The sequence below is a fragment of the Hordeum vulgare genome, chromosome 3H (genome assembly GCF_904849725.1).
Source record: "Hordeum vulgare subsp. vulgare chromosome 3H, MorexV3_pseudomolecules_assembly, whole genome shotgun sequence".
NCBI lineage: Eukaryota > Viridiplantae > Streptophyta > Magnoliopsida > Poales > Poaceae > Hordeum > Hordeum vulgare.
The window spans coordinates 246,582,623-246,607,614 of NC_058520.1; positions in this window are offsets into that span (position 1 = coordinate 246,582,623).

The window sequence follows — 24,992 nt, forward strand, 5'->3', positions numbered from 1 at the left end:
ATTAATGCTTATCTAAAAGTGGTAACCCCACTTGTGCTTAAAGATGACTATGACCTATGATCAAGTATTCTTTCTTGGCTCCTATTTCAATATACTCATATATAGATGACCTTGTAATCGCCCAAGTGCTTGATAGTTGCTAGGATGTTTGTACATGTTCGCCATGTTTGCATCATCATTCTTATTGTGTGAGCATGTTGGTCTAAATGAATTTAATCATTCGAGGACATCCAATTGTTGTTATATGGCTTTTGTTTTATCTTTTGCCAATTGGATAGACAAAAATGCCTTGGACTCTTCTCTAGCTATCTATGTTATCTCATCTCAAGTTCTATTCATGCTTCATCACAAAACTTGAACAAGCACTTGTCGATCCCTCTGTGTGAAGGTGCACTCGGAGTTCAGTATCATCAAAGGCTGCCTTCCAAAATCTCTTTGAAAAACTCGATGTGACCAACTCCACAAACTCGGAGCCACCGATTTTCCAAAGTTGATGAGGTTTTCTCATCTCGGTACCACCAGAATCGCCAACTCATTTACACTGAGTTTCCGTGTCTACTAACAGTTGAGGAACTCGGTGACACCGATTTTGCCATCTCGGTAACACCGATATGGCACGGGTATATATACCTGTGGACCGGACCTTTTCATTTTACTTTGTCAAAAAGGTTCGTTCGCCAAACCCTCGCTGCCCCCCCCCCCACAGAGACCCCAGGTCATCGCCTTGACTCCCCGAGCACCACCGTCGTTGGGACTCGCCATCATCGACGAAATCTACTCCTTCGTCGTCGTCATAGCCGAACCGCCACTGAGCTAGGGTACGGTTTGATCTCCTTTGCATTCTCGTCTGTTTCTCATGCACTGGATCTTTTAATTCTTGTTTCCACTTTGTGCAAACCTCCTATCCACCAGATAAAATCAGTAGATTAGGAGAAGTAGTAAACTTTGGATCTGAACTACCGCAGAATGCAACTCGGTGAAACCGAGTTTGCAAAATTGGTTCCACCGATTCTTGTTTTAGGGTTCCTGAGAAGCAACTCAGTGAGACCGAGCACCTATTTTCGGTGCCACCGAAAATGACTGCCAAGTTTCTGTTAAGCGAGTCTTTTTTCTCAATGACTCCAAAAATGCCAACTCGGTCCCACCGATTTACATCCTGCAGAAGATCATACCCTGAGTTTCAGACTTCAATTTTCAAAAAATATCTAAATTTTGTGATGCTAATCCATTCTGTCTTTCCTATATCCACTTCACAGAGTATCGAGATGGATGCTGGCACAAAAAATATCTAAATTATTTTAACTCTGTCAGGTTCACATGAGAGTTAAAATAATTTCAGAGAGCAGAGTATCGAGATGGATGCTGGCACTAGTCCAGAGAGGATAGATTATGACCCTGGATCATACAGTTCTCATGGCTTGCCCAATGCAGCCACCAGGCAAAGGAGGAAGCTATATTCTGATGAGGAGGACTCAGACTTTTTGCCAGAAGAAACTTCAACCCCTCCTATGGCTCCTCTAAGGAAAGTTGTCAAGAAGATATCTGCCAATGCTGCTGATCTGAGAGCACCTCATTATGCCAAGAAGGGCAAAGCAATTGCCAAGAATGCACCTGCAAAGAAGGCTGGTGTGAAGAGGCCCAGGAAGAGAACTATCCATCTTGTTGGCAGAAACACTTCTATGTTTGAAGACCCAGAAGAAGCTAAGGAAGAAGCTCCTGAGGAGATCCCAGTTCCTCCCGAGAAGAAGAAGTTGATGGGTGATGCACTGAAGTCTGCTCCAAAGCCTGCTGCTAAAGCAAAGAAGGATCTAGCTTCCAAGAAGACCACTAAAGATATACCTACAACTACTAAGAGCACAGGCCCTACATCCAGTGCCCATGCTGCAGAAGAGGAAGAAGATGAGAATGCTCCAGTTCTCAGGATGCTCAGACCATACCTTCCACTCCACAATGATGCTCATCCTATAGTAGAAGACATGAAGAAGAGGAAGGATGCCGGACTAAGAAAGTGGAGAGTTGCTGATCCATATGCTGTCAGAAGACTAACTATTGTTGATCCAAGGTTCCACACCAAGGAACAACAAGATTTTTATGAGACTGTCTTGTATGACAAGAGTCCTGCTGTCAGTGATATGAGGTATGTCGTCTGAGCATACATCAAGGAGAATGATAATTTATTTCCACATGTTCAAGAAAATTTGAGGCTAGTTGACATAGAAGATTTTATTGGGAAGGAGATGACCCCATGGGATGACGAGGTGATCATGCAATTCTATGAAACAGTTCATTTCTATGATGACTCTCTAGTCTGAATGACCGATGGACACGGGTACGACGCTACAATTGCTGAATGGTCTGCAATCATTGGTGTTTCCAAGTAGGAAGAAGCAGATGTAGATGTGTATGCAGATGCTAAGAAGAATCACAACTCCATGGACAACATGTACAAGAACATTCCACATGAGTACTTGGCAGTCACAAGTTTGGATCAGTATATTTCTGCAAGATGGTATTCCCACGACAAACACTATACTGCGATACACTCTCATGCCTAAGTCAGGAGATGAGAAGATGATCAGAGGATTTTCAATCAACCTATTGCGCCTACTTGATACCCATACCAGATTTAGAGTGATGGAATTGATAGTCGATACTATCCTAAGGACTCCTGCGGGTCAGAAGAGATCATGTGGATATGCACCTTACAGTCAGATACTTATCAATGCCAAGCTAGGCAAGCATGCATATCAACTTGATCGTCCCCATCTACCTCTTCAGCCTGAATTCGAAGATAATGAGGTTGGGATGGATGACAATATTCCCAACTCAGTTGCAGCAAGAATGACAGCAGAGGTAGTAGAGACTGAAGCTGCTAGAAACATGCCACCTCCAGTTCCACAGCTCAGAACTCAAGCTGAGCAAATGGCATTTCTAGTAAGCACTGTCCAAGGCATGGAGAAGAACATTCAGGAGATCATGCAAAATCAGAAGAGCCTTGAGAGAGTTGTGGAGACAAAATACCACAACATGGATATGAAGGTAACTGAGTTGACCACCATTGTCAGAGAGCTTCAACATGAAGTTTACTCTATGGAGATTCCACGCTCACAGGATGAAGATGAAGATGATGATGACGAGGATGAGTCTCCTCCTCCCACAACTACATAGTTCAGCACTAGGCCCCGGTCAGTTGTTGTTCCTCCTCCAGAGACAAGACAAACATCTTCAGCACAAGCTTCAACACCTTCAGCACCAGCTCCAGCTCAGGATCCTTCAGTATCAACTCCTCCAACTCCAGGGACGTCAGCACAAGTCTTTGCAGACGCCATTCTATCGACTCCATCATCAACTGCCCAGAGAGACGAGTAGTTCTCTACTTTTGAACTTTTTGGTAACTTGTTGTCAAAGGGGAGAAATGTATAGATCATAGACTTCGTGTGAGAGAGAGATTTTGACATTATGTGCTCTCGTTTGGTTTTAAAAACTTTGGTTTTTGGATGACTTTATCCTATCTGTGTGCGTGATCATATGTTTTATCCTGTGTGATGCTACGAAATTATCTTTTAGCTATCCATGTGATGATCATTCACTTATCTTGTTGGTGTCATGTGCATTGCTATTCTTTTTACGCACCACAAAGAGGTATGTGACATGGAAGAGTAACCCATGATCCTAATCGTTTGTGCATTTGCATGCAAACGCAAATTTTAAATAATGCACAAATTTAGGGGGAGCTCTTGCTTTTCACATACTTCTCAAAGCGTGGATGCTAATCATTGATTATATCTTATGTCGAAGCTTTGATCTATATGTTTTCATCAGTTACCAAAAAGGGGGAGATTAAAAGCACAATTGCTCCCTAGGGTGGTCTTGATAATTGATCACAACATATGCATCATTGGACTAATGTGTTTTCCAAGTATATTTCAGAAAAGTTCAAAATGCTATGGCTTAAGGTTTATGTGGAGATGCCGCTGGATACAAGAAAGGAATAATATTAGCTCAAGCTTCAAGCTAGAAGACTCTTCATTTTATATTTTTGAGAAATCACTTTTGAGTCCATAGGAAAGCCAATACTATTAAAAGGGGGTGAGGTAGTAAATGAACTCATTCCTCAAATGCTCAAAGTTAGCCACCAAAACACTCAGCCATTTTCCCCACATATCCACTCTGTCAAGTTCCACATACATAAATTCGGTGTAACCAACATTTCCACATCGGACCCACCAAGTTTGAACCTAAGACAGAACCCTAGCAATTCCCACCAAATCGGTGCAACGAAAACTGCATCGGTGCTACCGAGTTTAGTGTGACCAACATTCTGTTGCCAAGATACACAAAATCAGCATTTCCGAGTTTGAGTATCGGTGCCACCGAGTTTGGCCATCTGACCATTAGTCACCTTTTCGGTGCCACCGAGTTCTATATATCGGTCTCACCGAGATTCAAAAGTTCACCACTTTAGTGCTAATCGGTACCACCGAGTTGTCCACTTCGGTGTCATCGGGTTTGCTCTTTTGTGTTCAATGGTTGGATTTTGGCTTCCGCCTATATATACCCCTTCACCCACCTCTCATTCGTGGGAGAACCACTCAGAACACACACTTCATTTCCAGATCCATTTTCTGAGAAAGAATCACCTACTCATGTGTTGAGACCAAGATATTCCAATCCAATCATTTGAATCTTGATCTCTAGCCTCCCCAAACTGCTTTCCACCAAATCAACCTCTCCTACCCATGCATATTCTGTGTGAGAGAGATTTGTGTTGAGGAGATTATCTTTAGAAGCACAAGAGTAAGGAGTTCATTGATCTACCCCATCTATTACCTTTTAGAGGGTGGTGCCTCCTAGATTGGTTAGGTGTCGCTTGGGAGCGTCCTACTTCGTGTTGTGGAGTTGAACCAAGATGTTTGTAAGGGCAAGGAGGTCGCCTACTTCGTGAATATCTACCGTGAGTAAGGCTAGTCCTCCGTGGACAGAAGCCGTGGTGGGATAGACAAGGCCGCTTCTTTGTGGACCCTCCATGGTGGAGCCCTCCTTGGACTCTCATAGTCGTTACCCTTTGTGGGTTGAAGTCTCCACTAGCATGGACGTATGATAGCGCCACATATCAGAACCATGCCAAAAATCTCCGGGTCAACCTTATGCTTTTGATCTCCCTTCCGTACTCCTCTATTTAGACTTGCATGTTTACTTTCCGCTGCAATACTATTAGAACTGCATGTGTAGGGTGTATTTTATTTGTCATAACTACCATAGTTGCCTCTCAATTAAAATTGGGAAAAGGCAAAAAATATTATCTTGTGAAGTAGTTTAATCACTGATCACCCACAAGTATAGGGGATCAATCGTAGTCCTTTTGAAAAGTAAGAGTGTCGAACCCAACAAGGAGCAGAAGGCCGTGATAATCGGATTTCAGCAAGGTAATAACTGCAAGCACTGGAAGTAGCGGTAACAAGTGATTGTGTAGCGAGGTGAAACATAGCGAGCAAAAAGTAACAAGTAACAAGTAGTAGAAACGGTGCAGCAAGTGGCCCAATCCCTTTTGTAGCAAGGGACAAGCCTGAACAAAGTCTTATAGGAGGAAAAATGCTCCCGAGGACACACGGGAATTTCTGTCATGCTAGTTTCATCATGTTCATATGATTCGCGTTCGTTACTTTGATAGTTTGATATGTGGGTGGACCGGCGCTTGGGTACTGCCCTTACTTGGACAAGCAGCCCACTTATGATTAACCTCTCTCGCAAGCATCCACAACTATAAAAGAAGAATTAAGACAAAGTCTAACCATAGCATTAAACTAGTGGATCCAAATCAGCCCCTCACGAAGCAACGCATAGACTGGGGTTTAAGTTTCTGTCACTCCAGCAACCCATCATCTACTTACTACTTCCCAATGCCTTCCTCTAGGCCCAAATATGGTGAAGTGTTATGTAGTCGATGTTCACATTACACCACTAGAGGAAAAACAACATACAGCATATCAAAATACTGAACGAATATCAAATTCACATGACTATTATCAGCATGACTTATCCCATGTCCTCAGGAACAAAAGTAACTACTCACAAGACATAATCATAATCATGACCAGAGGTGTAATGAATAGCATCAAGGATCTGAACATAAAGTCTTTGACCAAGTAATCCAACTAGCATCAACTACAAAGAGTAATCAACAGTACTTGCAACCTTACAAGTACCAATCGGAGTTGCGAGACGAAGATTGGTTACAAGAGATGAACTAGGGATTGGAGAGGAGATGGTGCTGATGAAGATGTTGATGAAGATGCCCCCCTCCGACGAGAGGAGTGTTGGTGATGACGATGGCGACGATTTCCCCCTACGAGAGGGAAGTTCCCCGGCAGGATCGTCCTGCCGGAGCTCTAGATTGGATCTGCTCAAGTTCCGCCTCGTGGCGGCGGCAAAACCACAAAAAGCTCCCTTATGATTTTTTTCCAGACCAGGATGGTTCATATAGCAAAAGAGGGGGGCTAGTGGGCCTTCAGGCAGCCCACAAGCTTGCCCACCACCACCCGGGGGGTGGTGGCGGAGTGGGGTCTTGTGGGGCCCTGGTGGCCCCCCTCCGGTAGTTCTTTCGCCCAGTATTTTTAATATATTCCAGAAAAAATCCATGTAAATTTTCAGGGCATTTGGAGATGTGCAGAATAGTGGACTAGGATTTGCTCCTTTTCGAGTCCAGCATTCCAGCTGCCTGAATTCTCCCTCTTCAAATAATCCTTGCAAAATAAGAGAGAAAAGGCATAAATATGGTACCACAAGTAGTATACCAGCCCAAAAAGCAATAAATATCAACATGAAAGCATGATGCAAAATGGACGTATCAACTCCCCCAAGCTTAGACCTCGCTTGTCCACAAGCGAAAACCAAGTTCCATAAACATGTCCACATGTTGAGGGACGAATGTGTCGATAAAACATAATACAGACATGAGGGCATCATGATCACACATAGAACAGCAATACATCATAAAGATTCTTATGGGAAAGTAACAATTCCTTCACAAAGCAAAGCATGAAGCAAAAACCTTACCGAGAAGTAACCAACAATAGTCCATAGTCATTGAAGCAATTGCAATTTATCACAACATCAGAAAGAGTCAAATAAGAGCTTGTAAGGCAAACCCACATACTCAATCATCTCTTTTGTTTTCCACAATTGTTACAACTCACGTGGTACTCATGGTGTCAAAGTTTCAGCTGGACACAGAGGAAGATAGGGGCTTATAGTTTTGCCTCCCAACGGTTTACCTCAAGGGTAAAGTCAACAACAATAAAGCATGAGTACTCAACTCCAAGTTGATATATGAATATAAATCTTTCCCAAGCACGTGACGGTAGCCAAGACAAAGGCAAAAAGGGAATTGGTGAAGATCACCATGACTCTAGCAAGGGTAAAAAGTAAAGGTACAAGATAGGCCCTTCGCAGAGGGAAGCAGAGGTTGTCATGCGCTTTTGAGGTTTGAATGCGTGTCCTCTTAGTGCGGAGGAACGTCACTTTATATTGCCTCCTGTGATAAAGAACTTTATTATGTAGTCTGTCGCTTTTATGTCTTCCTCATCACAGGTTCGTACAAAGCTTATTTTCCATACACTAATAGATCATACATATTAGAGAGCAATTTTTATTGCTTGCACCGATGACAACTTACTTGAAGGATCTTATTCAATCCATAAGTAGGTATGGTGGACTCTCATGGCAAAACAGGTTGGAGGTTTAAGGATGCACAAGTAGTATCTCTACTTGGTGCGGGAGTTTTGGCTAATATGAGGTGGAAGCAATCGTCACATGCTAAGGGATCTCTAATCATATAACATTGTTTGGAACCAAGCAAACACAATTCATTATGTTGTCTTCCTTGTCCAACATCTACTCCTAGGCATGTAATAGTTTGGTGAGTGCTCACAATTGTAAAAAGTGTCTAAGACGATATATTTATATGTGAACCTCTATTTTCTTATTACTTCTTATTAATTAAAACAATGACTAATGTCTATGTTGATTTATTCTCAACAAGTTTCAATCATCATATGTGTCATAAGTGAAGTTATCACTTTCCATAAGATCGTCTCATGATCTTTCGTGCTATTGTTCTTTTCATACTTTTGATCATGGCACAAAGCAAAGCCCTTTACTAAGACACTCTTTATTATATAGCTCGTAAGCTCGAATACATCGGGAAGAGACAAAAGCAAAAGACTCAAACTAAAAACTAAAGACTTATTCCTCTAAGAGAAGAAATAAAAACTGAAAAGGAAAGAACTAAAACGAAGGTAAAAGCAAAAGATATAAAGGTGATACGATACGAGGGCAACTCCCCCAAGCTTGGCAGAAGCCAAGGGGATTGCCCATACCAATGCTTAGTTGTCTTCCTTTGGTGGTGATGGTGGTGTTGTTGGAGTAGTCTGATCCTCCGTCTTCCAAGGCATAGGTGCTCCATCATGGCAGGATGAACGAGTCGCCGGAATCCTCAAATCTGCAGCCAACCTTATTGATTTAAATATGTACTCATACTCATAGTTTTGATTCTGCAGGTCCTAGATCTGGCCCTGAAGTTGGTCAACCCTATTGTAGAGCCTGGAGAGGTGTTTCCCAATATCAATGGCATCCATCTTGTGATTGCTAGTGAACTCCGTGATCATCGTGTGGTTGGCGTTGAGTCCACGCTCCACCATCCCTTGGCACTTGAAGACTTGTTGCTCCATTGCTTCGAGCCTCGTCTCCACGCTTCCGGTCTTCTTAGGCCCCTCAACATCACGGATGTGCAACATCCCCTCAGTCATCTTGATAGATTGAGGGTGTTTCAGCACTTCCGTGAGGTAGGGATTGATGACCTTCTCGAAGATCTTGTCCTTAGGAGCGTTTGGGGAAGTCATGATGATGTAGATCTACGGCAGAAACAAGCTCGAAACAAAAACAGAGGAAAACTACGAGATACGGATATCAAAACTTTCGGGCGACTATATATTGATTTTTTCTGGGCCGGAAGGAGTCCTCTGCAAGAAAATGGAGTTCGGGAGGCACACGAGGTGCCCACAAGCTTGCCCACCGCCACCAACGGGTGGTGGCGGGGTGGGACCTTGTGGCTGCCTCGTTTGCTCTCCAGACTGCTTTTTATTTTTCTAAATTTTCGAAAAATTCCAAAACTGAGGAAATTTCCTATTGGAAAAGTATCGGAGTCCAATTTCTTTCCGAAACAGATACATCTTCATTTTCAAGGTCTGAAACAGGCTGATAAACATCCCTTATGTACTCCTGTGGAGTTATGACATTGATGATATTGGTCTCAACATTTATGGGAGTACCAGAGATGTAATGCTTGATTCTTTGCCCATTTACCACTCTAGGAAAATTATCTTCCGTGTTATTGATTTTGATGGCACCAGAACGATATACTTCCTCGACAACATAGGGACCTTCCCATTTAGAGAGAAGCTTGCCTGTAAAGAATCTCAAACGAGAATTGTATAGAAAGACATAATCACCTACATTGAACTCTCGTTTCTGTATTCGTTTGTCGTGCCATCTCTTAACCGTTTCCTTGAACAACCTAGCATTCTCATATGCCTGGGATCTCCATTCATCTAACGAGCTGATATCAAACAACCGCTTCTCACCGACAAGTTTGAAATCAAAGTTGAGCTCTTTGATTGCCCAATAAGCTTTGTGTTCCACCTCAAGAGGTAAATGGCAGGCCTTACCGTAAACCATTTTATACGGTGACATGCCCATGGGATTCTTATAAGCAGTCCTATAAGCCCATAGTGCATCGTCAACTTTGCTAGACCAGTTCTTTCGAGATCTATTGACGGTCTTTTGTAGGATCAACTTGATCTCCCTATTACTCAACTCTATTACTCAACTTGACCACTACACAGAGGATGATAAGGAGATGCAACTCTATGGCTGACATCATACTTAGCTAGCATCTTGCGGAAAACACCATGAATGAAGTGTGAACCGCCATCAGTCATCAAGTATCTAGGGCCTCCAAATCTTGGGAATATGACTTCTTTAAGCATCTTAATAGAGGTGTGGTGATCAGCATTTTTAGTGAGGATAGCTTCTACCCACTTAGTAACGTAATCCACAGCAACTAAGATGTGAGTGTACCCATTGGAACTCGGGAAGGGTCCCATATAATCAAAGCCCCATACATCAAATGGTTCAATGACAAGTGAATAGTTCATAGGCATTTCCTGACGCTTACTGATGTTCCCTATCCTTTGGCATTCGTCACAAGACAAGACAAACTTACGGTCATCCTTGAAGAGAGTGGGCAAATAAAAACATGATTGCAATACCTTATGGGCAGTTCTATCTCCAGCGTGGTGTCCTCCGTAGGCTTCGGAATGACACTTCTGCAGGATCTGTCCTTGTTCATGTTCAGGCACACAACGTCTAATAACACCATCTACTCCTTCCTTATAAAGGTGAGGATCATCTCAAAAGTAGTGTCTCAAATCAAAGAAGAATTTCTTGTTTTGTTGATAGGTGAAACTGGGTGGTATGTATTTGGCTACGATATAGTTTGCATAATCGGCATACCACGGTGCACTAAGTGAAGTGTGGATGACACTTAATTGCTCATCAGGAAAGCTGTCATCAATAGGTAGTGGGTCATCAAGGACATTCTCTAGCCTAGTCAAGTTATCTGCTACAGGGTTATCAGCACCCTTTCACTCAACGACGTGCAAATCACATTCCTGTAGCGGGAGAACCCATCTGATCAGCCTAGGCTTAGCGTCCTTCTTCTGCATAAGGTACTTAATAGCAGCATGATCAGAGTGAATAGTGACTTTGGAGTCAACTATGTAAGACCTGAACTTTTCACATGCAAACACGACTGCTAAAAATTCCTTCTCCATAGTGGCATAGTTTCTTTGAGCACTGTCTAGAGTTTTACTAGCGTAGTGAATGAAATTCAACTTCTTGTCAACTCTTTGTCCTAGAACAGCACCAACAACGTAATCACTAGCGTTGCACATGATTTCAAAGGGAAAGTTCCAGTCAGGTGGTTGAACAATAGGTGCAGTTATCAAAGCCTTCTTAAGTATTTCAAAGGCTTCCTCACAATCCTCATCAAAAACAAAAGGAACATCCTTCTGCAAGAGGTTGGTAAGAGGCCTAGAAATCTTAGAGAAGTCTTTAATGAACCTTCTATAGAAACCAGCATGACCTAGGAAACTTCGTATACCTCTGATATCTCTGGGGCAAGGCATTTTGTGAATTGCATCAACCTTAGCCTTATCAACTTCAATGCCTCTTTCAAAGATTTTGTGTCCTAAGACGATACCTTCATTAACTGTCGTGGGTATAAGTCTGACAGTAGATGTGTAGGGTACGAAAGGATGGGCAGAGCCTTAGCTACGGCGAGGTTGTATGAGTTCAGGCCCCTCTATGGTGGAGGTAAAAGCCCTACGTCTCAGTGCTCTTGGGAGCTTAATGTCGAGTGAAATATGGGGTACAGTGAAATGCTAACCCCTGCACCAGTGGGGAAGGGCGGCTTATATAGAGTACGATGCCCTTCACAATGGTCCGGTGCACTGGGGTGGAGTAGTGGCGAATAAATGCCTACGTTACAGGTAACGTCTGCCTTAAATGCTAATAATGGTGTATGAAAACGTACGACCGTTTCCCTCCAGGGAGGTTACGATATACATAGTGGAATCCAGTCGGCAGTTTAATACGCTCCGAATGCTCATCTCCTACTGGATGATGGGGGGAATCATTACCGACTGGATGATGGGAAGTCCTTAATTCAGTCGGAACTGACTAAGGGCCTTGTTCCTTAAGAAGGGTAGTCCTTGGGTAGGACCTATAGGGCAGGCCTATGACCCTACCCTGGGACTATGACCCCATCATTAATCCCCGAATGGATCGGGGTTGGAACGACGAAGTGATGCCTGGAGTACGGATCCGACTGGTATGGATGCGACTTTGGCGTTGTTTGCCTCGATCCATTTGATCCTCTTGACCAGTGATCCGAGTGGATATATCCGTGAAACGAACCGTCGGAGACCGAGTGCTTCTGCGGAATCTTTCAACATGACTGGTCAACTGACAGCGGCAGATTTTCCGGGATCCTCAAATTTCGGTTGCCGCGCGCTCAGCGGGGATGACGGCATCGTCATCGAGTAGTTTCTGCTGCCTCGATTACCGCACCTTCATCTCCTCCACTAATATCGCAGCAGCCGGTCGAGGGATTAGATTTCGGGGCCACCTGTTAGTAACCCAGTCGGAAGCTTATTTAAACCTCCCCAACGAGGGTTTCTCGTTGTGCTCTCCTAATTACTCGCACTCGCCCCGCCTCTCCCATGGCTCCCTGGGCACCCCAAGCCTCCTCCTTCCTCTCCTCCCCTGCGGATCTGCAGCCTCCACCATGACGAAGGGGTAGACGAGCAAGCTCGAGTCGCAGAAGAAGAAGAAGAAGAAGGCGGCTCCTGCTCAGCAGCGACAGCGAGCATTGCCGGTGGGTTGGATCCAGGGGGATTTCCTCCCCTCCACGGTGACGACGGACGACCTTCTGGAGCTGGTAGAGGGAGGTATGATCGCCAACAAGTCGTGGAGGCTGCCGGCGGAGGGGGAGCGCGTAATCACTAGCTCCGGCGGAGGGGGAGCCGGCGCCCCAGGAGGGGGAGCGCGTCTTGCTGCTCAGTCACGTGTACCGGGGCTTCTCTCTGCCTCCTCATCCCTTCTTCAGAGGTATCATGAACCACTTCGGGGCGCAGCTCCATCATCTTTCCGCATTCGTCGTGCTTTGTGACTGCTTTATCGGTTGTCCTCCCCATTGGGGGCTCTTTAAGTACATCTTCTCCGCTAGATCCCAAACCGTCAAAAAACTTAGCCAGTTGGACGACAAAACTCATATCCTCCAGCTCTGCGGGGGCTTAGGCTTCCAGAAGAAAAGCAAAAGTAGCTACCCCGCTCTTCAGTTGTCCGAGTCCGTTAAGAACTGGCAGTCGACTTGGTTCTATTGCCAGGACGTCGCCTGTCCGAATGCTGCAACTAGGCTGCCACCTTTTAGTCTAGACCGACCGGCTCCGCCCAGGAAGCTTGGGCTCACGAAGATGGAAAAGATCCAGATCCAACCTCTGGTCGAAGCGTTGATAGATGTCATCCGCAAGGGAGTCACCGGCACGGATTTGCTGGAGACTTTTCTGGGTCGGCGCATCCAGCCTCTACAAGCTCGACACCACGCCATGTGGCACTACGTGGGGCATGGGGACTCCACTCGGACTCATCCCGAATGCGTGACCGGGGAGGTTGTGACGGCGTGGGTCTGCGGCATCACAGGCGCCTGCGATAACCCCAGAGGAGCCCGGCGAGTGAAGCCCTTCCGCGCTGACAACCCTCCTCCGAATGAGGTGAGCATATCTTGTCGAGTGCTTACAATTCTCTTAGATTTACCGCTTTTCTTATATCACCGTCAGACGTCTGATGTTGTCGACTATATCTTGCGCAGGTGTGGACCAACTGGTATTCTCCCGTCTCGAACGGGAATCCGGCTGAGGAAGAGGAAGGCAGCCAGGAGGGCAGCGTGGACAGCGTCGAGTACGTCTCCGACAGTGGGGAGACGGAGGAGGAGACCAAAGAGGAGGAGGGCGAAGTTGGGGAGCAGAGCTCGCCACCCCCACCACAAGAGCCTAGAACTAAGCGCCATCACGAACCCGTGACTCCGTCGGCTCCTCCAGCGGCCCCGAGTGCCTCGCCAGCTCCTCCCGTGGTTCTGAGTGCCTTGCCAGCTACTCCCGTGGCTCCGAGTGCTCGGAGCAGAAAGAGGACCAGGGACGCTGCTGCCGAGCCCATGGACCAACCTTCCAAGGTGGCCAAACCGAATGGATCCAAGCCTCGGAAAGCTTTGCCTCGGATGAGGATCGCTGTTCCCGTTGCCTCGGCGTAAGTGTCTTGTTCTCCTATCTTCTTTCATTATTTGACTGAACTCATGCTTATCGGTCGAGTGGATTTTACTTGACAGAGCTGCTACCTCCGCCACCTCTCTGCCACGCCAGGAAGACGATCCCATGGATACGGATAACGTTGCCACATCCTAGCAAGGTACGTTGTGACGACTCCGCGAGTTTGCATTATTATTTCGTGAATTCTGTCTTTAATCTTGCCCTTTTTCCGTGGTCTCACATCGTTCCGTCGGGCTTCCTTCAGAGGTGATTCATCTGGAGGAGGAGGACCAGAAGAGGTCCGGGCAAGCTTCGGTGCCTGTCCTTGAGGTTGTTCCATCTGCTACCGCTCCCGCCGTGGACGCGCCGCCGACCGAGACGATGCCGTTGACTGAGACGGTGCTCATCGCGGCTGAACCGACTGGAGTGGGACTTGGGATGCCCAAGGAGTCTACTATCGTGCCGGGTCCGTCGACCGTCCAGTACGACGCCCGACACCTCCCGGAAGATCAAGTGGGAGCCTCCAAGGAGGCTATGGTGCAGGTGGAGTTGATGGCGGGTGATGCCAAGGGGGCGTACGACTCCATCGCATCTTTGTACAAGAGAAGCTTGGAGCTCCGGGGCGACATCCGAGTAAGTGCGCTAGTAAGTATTTGCTTTCCTCTTGTAACCCACTTGGGGTTTAAGCGATATACTCGGATACAGTAGGATTATTTTGCAGTGGGTTCACTCCGAGTGAACCCAGTGGGTGTAGTCCCCGAGACTTATGTCGAGTGCTTGCACCGGTAGTTGTCTTTATATACATTTTCCTTGACTTGATCAGATCAGAACTAATCTATCCGAATGGTACCAGTGGGGGCACTCCGAGTGCACCCACTGGAAGAAGTCCCCGAGAGTAATTTTACTCAGGTCGGGTAGTAGTAGCCTCATAGGCTTGTTTTTGTTATGTAGCTCAATAGGGAGGACATGTTCGAGCTTCATGCCAGTGGGGTCACTCTTAGTGAACCCACTGGGTGTAGTCCCCGAGACCGCCGTCAACTGCTTGCGTCGGCAAGGGTCTGAAGAACTTTGAGCTTTTATTGTTTTACTTGTTGAATGTGTCTGATCTTCTCTTCATGTTGATTTGCAGAAAACTTGCGAAATGGGATCAGCGTACAGTGCTCTGAAGGCTGAAAATATTCAGCTTGCTGTGGAATTGGAGGCAGCTGTGAATGACTTAGCTGGTGTGGAAGGGGCTCTTGCTGAACGAGAGAAATCTTTGGAGGAGTCCCGTGAGGCGAACAAGCCATTGGTGGACGAAATTGAGAAAATGGGCAAGCAAAGAACTGAGCTGATGGGTCAGATGAAGTTGATGAACAGTCGGTGCATATCGCAGGAGAAGTACGTCAGTGACTGGGCAAGGAAGATGATTGCGCTGCTCGGTGGTAAGTTTTTTCCGAGTGCTTCTTGACTTTGTATTTCATTCTGCGCTTACTTTCCGCTTGTCTTGTCTTTGCAGATTTTTGTATGGACGCTGAGGCTGAAGCAGCTGACGTTGAGTGGTCGGTTATTTTGAATGTTCCACTCGGCGACGAAGCCAATCGAGACATGCTCCGAGTGCACATTCGCCTTAGCAGAGTGGGACCTTTCATCGGTCGCCTGAGAGAAGTTGTCGGCCGAATCGACAAGGAGCTGTGGCCCGAAGACGAGTCCCGGCGGGAGATAGAATGGTTGATGACTCGGCTGGAGGACGTCCCAAACCGAGTGCACGCGTGGAAGAAGTCTGTCGCTCGCTGTGGTGCGGACGTGGCGATGTTGCTGGTCCGAGTGCACTGCAAGGAAGCTCGCAAAGAGAAGCTGAAGCCGTTGCAAGTCGCCAACACCAAGAAGCTTCGATTCGAAGATTTCATGGAGACCTTCCTTGAGATCGCCACTCGCATCGCAGACGGGATCGACCTTGACACTTTTGTGGAGCCTGCCAGTCCCGGTACCAGTCATGACGACGCTTGAAAAACTTTACCTCGGTATGCCGAGTGGTATTTGTATCAAACTTTGGCCACTGCTGTTGGCCATCACATTCGTGGTTCCGTGTGGATAAGCTTGATCTACACCGAGCCGACTATCGTTGAACCAACTTTGAATTCGAATCGAATATTTTGTTCTTCTTTCGCCAAAAAAAATTTTTGCCACGATTTTGGCTCGTGGTTTTTGTTTGGCGTTTCTTGGTGAGGCCGATGGCAAACATGCGGAGCGTGTAGTTTTCAGTTGTCTTCACATCTACATGAGCCTCATTGAGGGTCTGCTAAGCCTCCGAGTGGATCTCTAGGATACACTCGAAGGAAGCTTTTTACTTAGGCGATTCTTGATCGCAGCTAAGTCCTCGAGCGCGACTGTAAGGTCGCGCTCGGAGCGAGTTGCGACTCATGCAATTGTGAGTTGTCTTCACATCTACATGAGTCTCAATGAGGGTCTGCTAAGCCTCCGAGTGGATCTGTAGGACATACTCGAAGGGAGCTTTCTACTTAGGCGATTCTTGATCGCAGCTAAGTCCCCAAGTGCGACGTCTAGTGCACACTCACATAGTGTTTGTATTTAGGCGATTCTGGATCGCAGCTAAGTCCCTGAGTGTGACGTTTAGTGCACACTCGGAGAAAGTTTGTACTTAGGTGATTCTGGATCGCAGCTAAGTCCCCGAGTGTGACGTTTAGTGCACACTCGGAGAAAGTTTGTACTTAGGCGATTCTGGATCGCAGCTAAGTCCCCGAGTGTGACATTTAGTGCACACTCGGAGAAAGTTTGTACTTAGGCAATTCTGGATCGCAGCTAAGTCCCCGAGGTGACGTTTAGTGCACACTCGGAGAAAGTTTGTACTTAGGCGATTCTGGATCGTAGCTAAGTACCCAAGTGTGACGTTTAGTGCACACTCGGAGAAAGTTTGTACTTAGGCGATTCTGGATCGCAGCTAAGTCCCCGAGTGTGACGTTTAGTGCACACTCGGAGAAAGTTTGTACTTAGGCGATTCTGGATCGCGGCTAAGTCCCCGAGTGTGACGTTTAGTGCACACTCAGAGAAAGTTTGTACTTAGGCGATTTTGGATCGCAGCTAAGTCCCCGAGTGTGACGTTTAGTGCACACTCGGAGAAAGTTTGTACTTAGGCGATTCTGGATCGCAGCTAATTCCCCGAGTGTGACGTTTAGTGCACACTCGGAGAAAGTTTGTACTTAGGCGATTCTGGATCACAGCTAAATCCCCGAGTTTGACGCTTAGTGCACACTCGGAGAAAGCTTGTACTTAGGCGATTCTGGATCGCAGCTAAGTCCCCGAATGTGACGTTTAGTGCACACTCGGAGAAAGTTTGTACTTAGGCGATTCTGGATCGCAGCTAAGTCCCCGAGTGTGACGTTTAGTGCACACTCGGAGAAAGTTTGTACTTAGGCGATTCTGGCAAACATGCGGAGCGTGTAGTTGTCAGTTGTCTTCACATCTACATGAGTCTCAATGAGGGTCTGCTAAGCCTCCGAGTGGATCTGTAGGACATACTCGAAGGGAGCTTTTTACTTAGGCGATTCTTGATCGCAGCTAAGTCCCCAAGTGCGACGTCTAGTGCACACTCGGATAGAGTTTGTATTTAGGCGATTCTGGATCGCAGCTAAGTCCCTGAGTGTGACGCTTAGTGCACACTTGGAGAAAGCTTGTACTTAGGCGATTCTGGATCGTAGCTAAGTCCCCGAGTGTGACGCTTAGTGCGCACTCGGAGAAAGCTTGTACTTGGGCGATTCTGGATCCCAGCTAACTCCCTTTTTTTTAGACTGGAGTCTACCAACGTGGATGAATTTTGAATTTGCAAAAAATCACTCTGCTTTGTATTACTTCAATGATACTTGTTCTTTACATTGCCCGAGTCGGCGGTCACATGTAGAAGCGCTTCAGGAGATCTCCGTTCCATGCTCGCGGCTCGTCCGTTTCCCTGTCGAGGTTGTAGAGTCGAGATGCTCCGTTGTTCAACACCTTGGAGATGATGAAGGGTCCTTCCCAGGCGGGAGCCAACTTGCGAGGTCTCTGCTGATCCACTCAGAGCACCAGGTCGCCTGGTTGGAATGTACGAATCCTGACGTGCCGTGCGTGAAATCGCCGCAGATCTTGTTGATAAATGGTTGAGCGAGTCAGTGCCATCTCGCGCTCCTCTTCTAGAAGATCCACTCCGTCTTGCCTGCCTTGCTCTGCTTCGGCTTCGGAGAAGAGTTCGACTCGTGGAGAGTTGTGAAGCAAGTCACTCAGAAGGACTACCTCTGCTCCATAAACGAGGAAGAACGGGGATCGCCCTGTAGATCTATTTGGAGTTGTGCGGAGGCCCCACAACACCGCAGGCAGCTCGGTGACCCATGCGCCGGCAGCATGTCCAACTTCCCGCAGGAGTCGAGGCTTCAACCCTTGAAGAATATGTCCATTCGCCCGCTCTGCTTGCCCGTTTGTTTGGGGATGCGCCACAGATGCAAAATCCACTGGGATACCTTGGCCTGTACAGAAACCTTTGAATCTGTCCGAGTCAAAATTTGTGCCATTGTCAGTGATTATGCTGTGCGGTACCCCGAATCTGGAGATGATGTCCCTGACAAACTTGATGGCCGTAAGGGCGCCGAGCTTCTTGATGGGCTTGGCTTCAATCCACTTGGTGAACTTGTCGACTGCCACCAACAGATGTGTGAATCCCCCTTGGCCTGTCCTGAATGGACCAACTGTATCTAATCCGCACACTGCAAACAGCCAAACAAGAGGGATTGTCTTCAGCGCGGATGTTGGCTTGTGGGACTTGTTCGAGTAGAATTGATAGCCTTCGCATCGGTCGACCATTTCCTTCGCCATTTCATTCACCTGCAACCAGAAGAAACCAGCTCTGAATGCTTTGGCGACGATTGCTCTTGAGGAGGCATGACGACCGCAGGTTCCCGAGTGAATTTTTTCCAGGATTAACTGTCCCTCCTCAGGGGAGATGCATCGTTGAAGGACGCCTGAAACACTTTGTTTGTACAACTGGCCATCAATGACGGTGAACGACTTCGACCTGCGGATGATCTGCCTGGCTTAGACCTCGTCTTCTGGTAATTCTCGCCTTAGGATGTACGCAATGAACAGCACAGTCCAATCGGGGATGATAGCAAGAATCTCCATGATCAAATCAACCACAGCGGGGACCTCGACTTCAGTCGGATCTGTCGAGCTCTTTTGTTGTACTGGTTCCTCTGTGAAAGGATCTTCTTTAACTGAGGGAAGGTGTAGGTGCTCGAGGCAGACGTCACTCGGGACTGGTCTCCGAGTGGATCCAAGTTTCGCCAATTCATCAGCTGCTTGGTTTTTCAGTCACGGAACATGGTGGAGTTCCAGACCTTCAAACTTTTTGTCGAGCTTCCTCACCGCGTTGCAGTATGTAGTCATGGTGGGGTTCCTTACATCCCACTCCTTCATCACTTGATTAACCACCAAATCTGAATCGCCATAGACCATCAGGCGACGGGCGCCGAGTGTGATGGCCATGCGCAATCCATAAAGGAGAGCTTCATACTCTGCCTCGTTGTTGGAGGAATCGAAATGTATCTGCAACACATACTTGAGTTTGTCACCTTTTGGCGATATGATCACAACGCCAGCGCCGGAGCCATTCAACATATTGGACCCATCGAAGAACATTGTCCAATGAGCCGAGTAGATGTGAGTCGGTTGCTGTTGTTCTACCCATTCTGGTATGAAGTCAGCCAGAGCTTGAGACTTTATAGCCTTCTTGGCCTCGAACTTGATGTCGCAGTATAACATCTCCATTGCCCACTTCGCCACTCGGCCTGATGCGTCCCGATTGTGGAGGATTTCCGACAACGGAGCATCAGAAACGACAGACTCCGAGTGGTCTTGGAAATAATGAGCCACCTTCTTCGCAGTCATGTAAATCCCGTAAATAAGCTTTTGATAATGGGGATACCTCTGCTTGGAAGGAGTCAGGACTTCGGAGACATAATACACTGGCCGCTGAACCTTGTATGCTTTGCCTTCTTCTTCGCGTTCGACTATGAGAAGAGTGCTGACGACTTGATTTGTAGCCGCGATGTACAGAAGAAGGAGTTCCTTACTGAGCGGGGCAGTAAGAACCGGCTGGGTGGAAAGCAGGGCTTTGAGGTCGTCGAATGCAATTTGGGCTTCGTCTGTCCACTCGAAAGTATCTGATTTCTTCATGAGTTGGTACAGAGGTAGCGCCTTCTCGCCGACTCGACTGATAAACCTGCTCAAAGCCGCTAGGCAACCTGTGAGCCTTTGAACATCGTGTATTCTAACCGGCCGCTCCATTCGGACGATGGTCCCGATCTTTTCGGGGTTGACATCGATCCCTCGTTCGGAAACGAAGAAACCGAGTAACTTTCCGCTGGGAACACCGAATGAACACTTGGTAGGGTTGAGTTTGATATCGTACCTATGAAGGTTGGCGAATGTTTCTGCCACGTCAGTCAGCAGGTCGGAACCTTTGCGTGACTTGACTACCATATCATCCATATACGCCTCCACATTCCGACCGATCTGGTCAAGGAGGCATTTTTGGATCATGCGCATAAAAGTTGCTCCTGTATTCTTCAAACCGAATGGCATAGTGATGTAGCAGAAGCACCCGAATGGGGTGATGAAGGCTGTTTTTAATACATTGGGGCCATACAGACGGATCTGATGATAGCCCGAGTAGGCATCAAGGAATGACAAACGCTCGCAACCCGCAGTCGAATTGACAATTTGATCAATGCGGGGGAGCGGGAAATGGTCTTTCGGGCAGACCTTATTGAGATGCTTGAAGTCGATGCACATTCGGAGAGACTTGTCCTTCTTGGGCACCATGACAACATTGGCGAGCCACTCGGAGTGGTGTACCTCGCGAATGAAGTTGGCTGCCAAAAGTTTAGCCACCTCCTCTCCGATTGCCTTCCTCTTGTGCGCGGCGGACCGACGCAGGCGTTCTCGGACAGGCCGAGCAGCAGGATCCACATGCAGTCGGTGCTCAGCCAACTCCCTGGGTACACCTGGCATGTCAGCGGACTTCCACGCGAAAATGTCCCAGTTCTCATGGAGGAATTGGATGAGCTCGGCTTCCTATTTTGGATCAAGGGTGGTGGAGATGTTCGTCGGGGCAGCGACGTCGTCTGTCAGGTGGATGCTGACCTTCTTCGTGTCTCCCGCCGACTAGAATGATGACTCCGAAGTTGGCTTCTTCGAACGCATTAAGTCAGCGGGGTCGACTGTCTTCTTGTATTCGTCCAGCTCGAGGATAGCCATCTGCTGATTGGCGATCCTCGACCCCTGCTGCAGACACTCCTCGGCCCGCTGCCGATTGCCTGTGACAGTGATCACACCTTTGGGACCTTGCATCTTCAGCTTCAGGTACACGTAACATGGACGGGCCATGAAACGCGCATACGCCGGACGGCCCAGAATCGCGTGGTATGCACTCTGGAAGTCCACCACCTCGAATGTCAGCTTTTCCTTGCGGAAGTGCCTGTCGGAGCCGAAAACGACGTCCAACGCGATCTGGCCGAGTGACTTGGCCTTTCGTCCGGGGACGACTCCGTGGAACTGCATGCTGCTCTCGCTAAGTTTGGACATCGGAATGCCCATCCCCTTGAGAGTGTCGGCGTACATGATGTTCAAGCCAGTGCCGCCGTCCATGAGGACTTTGCGCAGTCGGACTCCTTCCACCACCGGGTCGACGACCAGAGCCTGCCTCCCTGGGGTGGGCACGTTTGCTGGATGATCCGACTGCTCAAAGGTGATCGCAGTCTGAGACCATTTGAGGAACGTGGGGTTGGTTGGGGTGGCCATGTTCACCGGCTTCAGTCGACTCTTGCTTTCCACGTCAGCAAAAATCATCAGTGTTGCATGGACTTGGGGGAACGGATCCTCCTTGTCCTCATCATCCTGTTCATTGTCCTTTTCACTCGGCTACCCTTCGCCAAACCCTTGGATCAGGAGGCGACATTGCCGAGTGGTATGCTTCGGGAATAGGGCGTTGCCTTCTTCGTCCATCTTCCTGTCGATTGGACATGGCTGATCCAGGATGTGGTTTCCGAACTTCTTCTTCTTGGGGGTGGACTGAGCCTTCCCCTTGCCCTTGAACTTGGCATTGGTAACGGTTGCGGCCTCTGCCTGCGGAGTGGACGAAGCTTTCTGCTTCTACTTCTGAGTGATGTTCCCATCTCCATCGACGACTGCTTTATGCTTTCCGCTACGAATGCGGTCCTCTTCTTCGCCATTTGCATAGCGTGCCGCTATCTCCATCATCTTGCTCATGGAGATGTCGCCTGTCCGACTGAACTTCAGGTACAGATCTTTGTACCGCACGCCTTCCTTGAAGGCGCAGACTGCTTGGTGATCTGTGACGTTCTCTACCGTGTGGTAGAGGGTTGTCCAACGCTGGATGAAATCACGCTGGGGCTCATTCTGCTTCTGGAGACAGTGCTGGAGCTCCACGAGACCAGAAGGGCGTTTGCATGTGCCCTCGAAGGTCCTGATGAAGACTCGGGCCAGATCTGCCCAGCTATAGATGCTTGAAGGAGCCAACTGGTTCAGCCACGCTCGAGCCGAACCATCGAGCATCAAGGGGAGATGTTTCATGGCGACCTGGTCATCTCGACCACCGATCTGGACCGCCACTCGGTAGTCATCCAGCCACGTTTCTTGCTTGGATTCTCCTTTAAACTTGCTGATCCCCGTCGCCAATCGGAAGTTGGGAGGGATGTCATCCAAACGGATGGCCCAACTGAAACACTTGGGGCCGGAGACGATGGTCCTGCTTTCACTCAGACGGTCTCTATCGTGACCATCACGGTGGGCTCGACTCCTGTCGACCTTCCTCTGGGCGATGTACCCTCTTGCGTCGGGCCTTGGATCATAAGTGTCACCGACCGAACGCCGATCATCATGATGTCGGGGCCCGTAGGGCCCACCCCGCGGAGGGGTGCGTGAACGGCGACGATCTTCGGGATTCATGGAACGGCTGCCTCCTCTGTGTCGCTGATGAGAATCGGGGCTGAAAACTGACCGATGCGTGTTCGCGTGAATAGAAGTGTTGTGGATCCTGTTGTGCGACCGGGAGACCGCCGAATTCTGCTACTGCGTCGTGTGCAACAGGGCACGGATCTGCTCGATCCCTCTGCCAGCCTCTGAATCAGTCGGCTGGAGGGAATCGGCTATCTTGGCGGCGGCAGCCAGGTTGAGGACGGGTGTGCGGAACACCTCCACGTTGCTCTAACGAGTGCGTCGACTGGCAGAACGACAGGGCTGACGGCGAGCGCCGGATGACTCACCGACCTCGTGCTCGTTCCGACCAGCTTGGCGGGGACTTTCATGGGAATTGGCCATGTGAACTTCGGCTGCAGGCCCGCGACCCTAGTACTCGGAAGGCAACTCAGTCGGAACTGAGTCCGAGCGCTGGGACGGCGGCGCAACCACAACCGACTCGAGGACCCGCCACTTGAGAGGACGCGTTCTGGCGCGCCTGGGCGTGTCGCACCCAACGCTGGAGCCGCGGACGGAGAGACCGCTTGTTGCGGCGCGTGACGGGGGCGAAGATCGACACCAGAGCCGACTACTGGAGAAGAAGGATGCCGCGGGTGCCGGCACGGAAGTGCGTAGCCCCGCGACTGGGGAGCGCCTCGACGTCGAGAGGCGCATCCCGAAGCCATGCCGAATCGTCGACAATGAAGGAGAGTGCGCCAAAGAGGATCTCATGACCCATGCACAAATCTCCACCGGATGAGATGATGAAAAGATGTAGTCGCAAACTCGCCGGAAGTCGCTTAGACGTCTGCCCCACGGTGGGCGCCAACTGTCGTGGGTATAAGTCTGACAGTAGATGTGTAGGGTACGAAAGGATGGTTAGAGCCTTAGCTACGGCGAGGTTGTATGAGTTCAGGCCCCTCTACGATGGAGGTAAAATCCCTACGTCCCAGTGCTCTTGGGAGCTTAATGTCGAGTGAAATATGGGGTACAGTGAAATGCTAACCCCTGCACCAGTGGGGAAAGGCAGCTTATATAGAGTACGCTGCCCTTCATAATGGTCCGGTGCACTGGGGTGGAGTAGTGGCGAATAAATGCCTACATTACAGGTAACGTATGCCTTAAATGCTAATAATGGTGTATGAAAACGTACGATCGTTGCCCTCCAGGGAGGTTACGATATACATAGTGGAATCCAGTCGGCAGTTTAATACGCTCCGAATGCTCATCTCCGACTGGATGATGGGGGGAATCATTACCGACTGGATGATGGGAAGTCCTTTATTCAGTCGGAACTGACTAAGGGCCGTGTCCCTTAAGAAGGGTAGTCCTTGGGTAGGACCTATAGGGCAGGCCTATGACCCTACCGTGGGACTATGACCCCATCATTAACCATAAAGTGGCACTTCTCCCAATTCAAGACGAGGTTGGTTTCTTCGCATCTCTGTAAGACTCGATCATGGTTGCTGAGGCAATCATCAAAGGAATACCCGTAAATGGAGAAGTCATCCATGAAAACCTCGACAATCTTTTCACAGAAGTCAGAGAATATAGCCATCATACATCTTTGGAAGGTGGGAGGTGCATTACATAAGCCAAAAGGCATACGTCTATAGGCAAATGTACCGAAAGGGCAGGTGAAAGTGGTTTTCTCTTGATCAGATTGTGCAACAGGTATTTGCGAGAAACCTGAAAAACCGTCTAGAAAGTAGAAGTGAGTGTGTTTTGATAGCCTTTATAGCATTTGGTCGATGAACGGCAAAGGATAATTATCTTTCCTGGTTGCCTTGTTCAGTTTCCGGAAGTCTATGACCATTCTATAGTCAGTAATAATCATTTTGGGATTAGTTCATCCTTATCATTGGAAACGACGGTGATACCTCCCTTCTTAGGTACGCAATGTACTGGACTTACCCAATCACTATGAGCAACAGGATAAATTATTCCTGCTTCCAGAAGCTTTAATATTTCTTTTCTAACGACCTCTTTCATCTTAGGATTTCATCTCCTTTGATGATCAGCAGCTGGTTTAAAGTCAGGATCTGTTTTAATCTTGTGCTGACATAG